The sequence below is a fragment of the Octopus sinensis genome, linkage group LG11, assembly GCF_006345805.1.
Source record: "Octopus sinensis linkage group LG11, ASM634580v1, whole genome shotgun sequence".
Lineage (NCBI taxonomy): Eukaryota > Metazoa > Mollusca > Cephalopoda > Octopoda > Octopodidae > Octopus > Octopus sinensis.
Window position 1 is genome coordinate 37,573,407 of NC_043007.1, and position 7,473 is coordinate 37,580,879.

Sequence of the window (7,473 nt, forward strand, 5' to 3'; positions counted from 1 at the left end):
AGATGACTGAATTCCGTACTAGTTTGGATGAGATTGATGATTCAGCAGTGAGAATAATGATGGGAAACAACTTTCGATCACTTCAGCATCTAAATGATAGAATTATCTACCGCAACTGTGAATCAGATAGGAGTGACATGACTTCATTGTCCTGGTCTGCAGTACTACTGATGCTTTGTCAAGTGGGTATCTTTATGAATAATAGTTGCTTTTGGTATCTTGTGCCACACAAATATCGCCCAACAGAGTGCTAACCTAAGTGCTGTTCTTTAATGACTCAATTGCTGTGTTGTTTCTTTAGCAACTTTGTCATCTTTATCAGCAACCAAAATAAAACTCAGCATTGAGCAACTAAACAAGGAAATAACAAAAGATAAATATACCACAAAAAGGCAGTGAAATAGTAAACATATGCAACAAGCTGCAAATTTAACATTCACATTATATGGAGTATTCTACATCATCATCAACAGCAATAACAGCCACACTAACAATCTCAAAGACTACATCTCCCAAAAAATGAGAAGATAAGCACCTTCTACCTAGACCTTTATTTTAAACCCTTCCTCCTGTCAGACACTTAAAAGAAGCAATAGGGATATGCAAATAGTCAAAAAGGCTTCGGGGTCAGACAAAACTACAAACATACATCATAAACACTGTGTGCTGCACACACTAACATATACAGCTAACTGTATCAGCATCGGTAAATTCCAAGGTTCTGGAGCTGAGGGAAATCACTTTTGAAGCTCAACAAAATTCAAAGTGAAGTAACATTATATAGGATCATCACTTTGCTATTACACACCCTCAAAAATTCCAGGAAGACTTATTCTTGGCATCACTAACCTACACATCTCCATTCCCCAACACAGAGTCTGGCCACTTTACACAACCACCACACTTCTCAAAAGCCTCAAACAGAATCTATATAATGTCATAAAAGAAAAACTACCATTTGTACCATTCTATCCACCATTGATATCAGCAAAGTTTCAAATCTATTTCTTACTGCCCACTCATACAAAAGTGTGTGATGATGCTGATCTGGATCTATGGAAACCATATTTGTGGTTTAAGAGTTAACAAAGACTCAATTTAGTAAAAAAAATGGTTGTTAGGACTGATTCCATCATTTTAATTTGTTGTGTTGCTGTACATGTTTGGCACTCTAACTGAGTAACCGTAACACTAGTAGGTATGAGATGTAATCTGCAAATCTCAGTTCCAAGGTTATATGATTAACATTTGACACGCTGAAAGTGAAGGTTCATGCATCAGTTGTATTAGAGTAAAAGAGATGTGTGAGGTGGAACATGCTGTCTCATGTTTTCATAAGTGGTTGAAGAACATCTCCATAGATATGGAAATATTGGAGTGTTTCGTTGTACCAGTAGTGTGCATTAGTGTTAACGGTGGGTGATTGTTTCTGGTTGGAGTTTTCACACTGATAACATAAAATGCTGTACATGTTGTGGCACTCTAACTGAGTTCTGTAAGGATTTTGTTGTGTATACATGTGGGTATATGCATTTGTCTATGAGCATATGTGTGTGTGTGTGTGTGTGTGTGCACGCACACGTGCATTCATATTTGAATGTGGGTCTTCACAACAGGCATTCAAAATATCTAGCAGTAATTCAATAAAACAAAGGTTGGTACAAGAAAGGGCATCCAGCCATAGAAGACTGCCTCAAGAAATCTCATCTAACCTATGATAGTATTCAAAGAGCAAGTGTAAAGACAAAAGGAAACAAATGCCTTGTGTCTACAATTTCTGACCGCAGTCAATAGCCTGGAAATGGAGATGGGATCCATGAGAATGGATTGACTTTAAATTACTGCAAAAAGATGAAGCCTTTAGTCACAAACAAATGACTTGATGAAGGTCAATGAAAGATTTTCAGCTTCACTTTCCAAAGAGAAATAGCTGAATGGACAGGGTATTACTGAATTATATGTTTAAATATTCTGTAAGATTTTTGATTATTTTTTCTGTTGCCACTGGCTCAGAAATTTATTTCTTATAACTTAATACTTCAGTTAATCTATTTGTTTGATATATGTACCAGATGATCCTGAAATCTTATCTGGCAGATGTCCAAAAGGCAAACATATTTCAAAGCTGTAACACATAACTTTCATTTATTTGGTTTTATGAATTGTGTGTATGTTTATTTGTATATAGATATTTATATATGTATTTAAGCCAGTGTATTAATGGCACAAAATAATAATGTATATATATATAATAAAGCTTCTTAATAAACAATATACTTTGAGTTTTGGTTTGTTTTGTGTTTCTACTTACGACAAAGTGGTTTATAATTGGCTTTGGGATAGCAAAAGATCCTTCCACTTATAACTCTTTTATTCTTTTGTTCCAGTCATTTGACTGAAGCCATGCAGGAGCACCACCCTGAAGTGTTATATTTTTAGCCTAATACTTACTCTATCGGTACCAACACCAGTTGTCAAGCAATGATGAGGGTACAGATACAAAGACACACACACACACACACATAGATATATACATATGATGGACTTCTTTCAGTTTCTGTCTCTCAAATCCACTCACAAGTCTTTGATCGGTCCAAGGCTGCAGAAAACACTTACCCAAGGTGTTACGCAGTGGGACTGAACCTAGAACCATGTGGTTGGGAAGCAAGCTTCTTAACATAGAGTACTTTTTTTTATTATAATTTACCCCTCAGATTTGTCAATGGACCATGGCAAAACATATACTGATTGAGAACTACAGTCGTAAAATTAAACCAAAAGGAATTCTTGGGATAAACAAATTCTCAGCAGCAGCACAGCCTTTCAATATTATTGTTTCAATCAAATTTGACACCAGATGTTTGACTACCAGTGTAATAAATGTGGAGCATACAGGTTTTAAAGATAAATTTGAGTCTATAAAGTGGTATACAATGTAAATGAATGTATACGAGAACCTCACTGAGGTAGTTCATAAATGCTTTGGAAACTGAAAACAGGGTCTAACAGATACAAGACAACTTAGCCACCATGCAGCTGTTGAACAATTTGTTCACTGATCAAATATTGGTTGGGTAAATACTATTCTTTCACAGAGCCTTTTGTGTCTGTGGTAGCTGCACTGAATGTTGCAATAAACTAGATTTTAAGTCCTTTCTTAACTGATAATGGCAAGAGCAAAGCCCAACCAGAAATATTCCCATTATGATGAAGCAAAATATTTCCAAGTTCCAAAAATCTTTTAGTAAAATAGTTTCTCAAACAGAAAATGTAAAACTCTTCTGTTTCCCTTTTTATTTCCTTGCTGCCAACTTCAACCTGAATATTTAGTAAAGCAGATCAGTATTAATTAGTCACTATTAACGTAAGCTCATGTTTGCTACCAGATTCAGTAACTTAAAACATGATACCACAAATGTGATGATTTCATGTAGCTTCTAATTTGATCAGCTCTTGTCGTTTTTGAAAAGACTGAAAATGTCACTGTTTTCATATATATACTAGCAGTATCGCCCTGTGTTGCTCAGGTTTGTTTCGACCCTTTAGAATTGGAATTTTTGAAAAGTAAAAATTTTGCATTATGTAGCTTGTTATTCTCTTCAAGTGAACATTTTTCAGGTTGAAATACACCAAAAAATGGCGACAGAGCAGCCAAAAAATTGTAAAAAATAGGGATTTTCATAGAAAAAAAGCACCTTTTTGATGTAAATAATTTTTGGTCTTAACATGGTCCAATTTGAATTTTTTCTTCTATGGAAGGAAGAGCAAGCCTTCTTGTATCATACTCTCAGTTTTGGTCAACTTGCACCACAGGGTCTTGGAGGAGATAGTGTTAGTTGAAGGCTACCAAACCTGCCATAGACAGACAACTTCAGCTTTATTTTTATAAATATATATATCTATATATATAAATATGTGCATGCATGTGTACGTGTGTGTGATAGCATTTACACAAGTCTAGAAAGCAGCACTGGTTATGCTTTGTACTGTTATGTCCCATAAGCCGTCCAGCGACGTGCAACCAAAAGAATACCCTCCATTAGGCATTTGTCATATTCTGAATGCCTTACTTCCCTGGGCATAGACACATTGAAACTCCGACGTCTGGCAGCTGACTTGGCAGACACCCATAAAATTATCAACCATCTTACAAACAATAACTCTGAGCACCTTTTCAAACTCCACCTGTCTAACACCCATGGACATATTTACAAAGTCAGAAAACAGCATAGCTCCCATGACTTTCGGAAACATTTTTGAGAGTTGCTGAGGCATGGAACAAACTGCCGGCATCAGTTGTTAGTTGTCAGAGCACTGCATCCTTCAAAACTTCCATGCTTTCTGAGATTCGCCAACACTACACCTGATTTTCTCCCCTCCATACACACACAAGCATGTATCTGACTCATACACTGTTCGCTTTCCAGACATTTGTACATTACTGCATATACTTTATACACACTTTTTGACAAGTTGTAGTGCACCTGAGCACTGTATACAATAATTTCATTATTATTATTATAACTTGGCACTTCAACAAATTAAGATCAACCAACCAATAAATAGATGACTGAGACACTGAACAGCTATGCAGTCCAATGACTAAAACCAGCATAAAAACAACATATATCATCATCATCATAATCATCACAATGAAATAAAGAGCAACAAACATAATTACATAAAAGAGGACAGCATGTTTATTTAGTAAAATCTTCCAACCTTGAGTAAAATGTCAGCATCAACATCACATTCAAATAGGATAAAATACATTTTAAAAAAAAAAATAAAAAACAAACAAACAAAGAGGACTCTTAAGACAGTGGGAGGAGTTACTATCAAGGAATATAGATGGCGGCAGACGAAAATGGTTGTCACTGGTTTTCTGTCTGTCAGGATAGCAAGTCCTAGCTTATGTGTATGTATATGTATGCATATCTGTGTATGCATATGTAGTTGTTTCTTTATATATGAAAGGAGAGAGAGATTATAGTAAAATGTGTGTATGATATATGTTTGTGAATGCAAAATTCATGTGTGCCAGATTACAAGTGAAAAATATTCAGTTTTTCTTTTTTTTTTTTTACTTTTTGTATATCACTATAAACCATCATTACTACCATTGAGGCTGTTTCTTTTTTGTTCTTTTTTTTTTCTTTTGTCTTCTGTCAGGCACACAACCAATGTTTGCAAGAAAGGGGTTATGATCTGATGAAATCAAAGCTCAGTATAATTAATCACTGGCACTTAATCAAACCCCGCCCGCCACCCAAACCTCAGAAGGATAATGAAAGGGACTTTTGAACACAACACATAAAAAAGATAAGACTAAAATTCTGAATGGCACGTCTGATGTTTATACCACAGATTCGCAGCCATTTCTTTTACCATTATTATTATCTATTAATTAATCAATTAACTAACTGACGATAACTGTCCCCCAGATTTAAGGCTTTGTGCTTTTGAAAGAAGCATAATAATCTTCTCTACTAAAGGCACAAGACCTGAAATTTGGGGTGAGGGGACTAGTTGATTACATCAACCCGTTTTTCACTGGCACTTAAGTTATTGACCTTGAAAGGATGAAAAGTGAAGTCAACCTTGCAGAATTTGAACTCAGAACATAAAGACTGACGAAATACCACTAAGCATTTTGCCTGATTTGCAACAATTCTGCCAGCTCGCCACCTTAGAAATATACCACTACAGTTATTATTTTTGCTTTACTTCTTACAATTGTGGTGAATGAGAGAGAATAGATCATTATTTTTCCTAGTGTTTTGAAAATATTTAGATGTGCATGGGTGATTGTGTATGTGTGTGTGTATGTCGATGAAGGAAGAAAGAGAGAGCATTGTGTAGAGGTGGAGAGTCAATAAACAACATCAACAACAACAACAACAACCATTTACAACAGTAAATCAAAACCAACTTTCCACATAGGTTTAGTGTTTAAAAAAAAAAAAAAAAGGAACAAACAAAACAAAAACAAACACTGTGATCACGGTGGGAGCAATGGGGAGGAAGAATATGTGAGAAAGGTTGTGATAATAGTGGTGTTGCCGGCGGTATGAAGTAATTATGAGAAAAAAGATGGGGTTGGTACTTAGACATGATATATGTGTGGTTAGTTTATTAGTAGTCATAGAAGTAGCAAATGGTAATGAACAGTTATCTCCCTTGTCAGATGGAAATCGCTGCACGAACAGGGGATGGTTATCAATGGATGGAGAGAGGGTGAATGGGTGAACGTTAAGTGCAGAGGAGTGAATTGAAGAAGGTAAATTCGGGATAAGATTAGAGTAGAGCAAGATTCAAGGGGCCTGCCACCCCTTATTTTTAACACCCACCACCCTCCTTGATACACACATCAACATTATACACAATGGCAGGGCCTATACGAGGGAGAAGGGGGTCTACCAAAACATCAGTCCAGGACTTGAAAAAACCAAAGAGGCTCATGAATGTGATGAGGCCCCTAGCTAAAAAAAAAAAAATTAAATAAAAGTATAAAAGTTTCACAACCCCTCGGATTTTGAGAGGCGAACCACCCTCTCCCTCTGGAGCCTAAAAGTTCCACCATTCAAAATTTCTCGGAGGCCTTGACTACTGGTTATAATATGAGCTGTCATAATAGTGAAAGGGGTGTTAAAAATTCTGAATGCAGAGAAAGAAAGAATGTAAGAGTGAGAGAGGTGGGAAAGACAGAGAGGATATCTGAGTTATTACCCCTGCCATATCCATGGCTACTACCACTACCACCCCATCGCAGCACAGCAATAATCATTAATGGTGGTAAGAAGTGGAGGTGACGGATAAAGTGGAAAAGCAGAATAAGTCAAGTAACAGCAAATGAATGCAATGTAGATTAATGAACCAGAAAATTTCTTTCATTAGCATCTAATTTTGTTTTAATGTCTTCAGTCATTGAACAATGGGTCACATAGCAGACAACATTCTAGAACAGGGTTTCTCACAAGGTTTGGGTTCACCTGTGAAAAGAGGAGCAGTAACTTTCCACATTTGATAAAATAAAGATGGCTTTTAGTTTTTTTTATGGTTTTTTAAATTGTACAACACCATGGCAACAGAAGAAGAATCATATGGATGCAAGCTTTTTTGACTGCGTAAATAAATGACTGGGGAAGCAAAACATTTCACAAGTATTATTTTAGGGGTGGGTTGAGGCCTGATATTTGTCAATTTGAGGACTACTGTTCCTGCATATAGTCAATTAAATCAACCAGTAACTTATTGTACAAACTGATAATTATCTCATTTTATCAATTTGAGGAAATTGAAAAGTGAACCGGATTACAGAAATGTAAACAAATAGCACAAGATATTTCATTCAACTTCCTGCTGATCCTGCCATCTACCCTCCAAAGTTTTTCTTAAAGAATTTCTACAGAAATTTAGTTTTATAATGTTCTCGTTATTTTTTTTTTTTCTGCTTGTCTTTTTTTTTTTCAG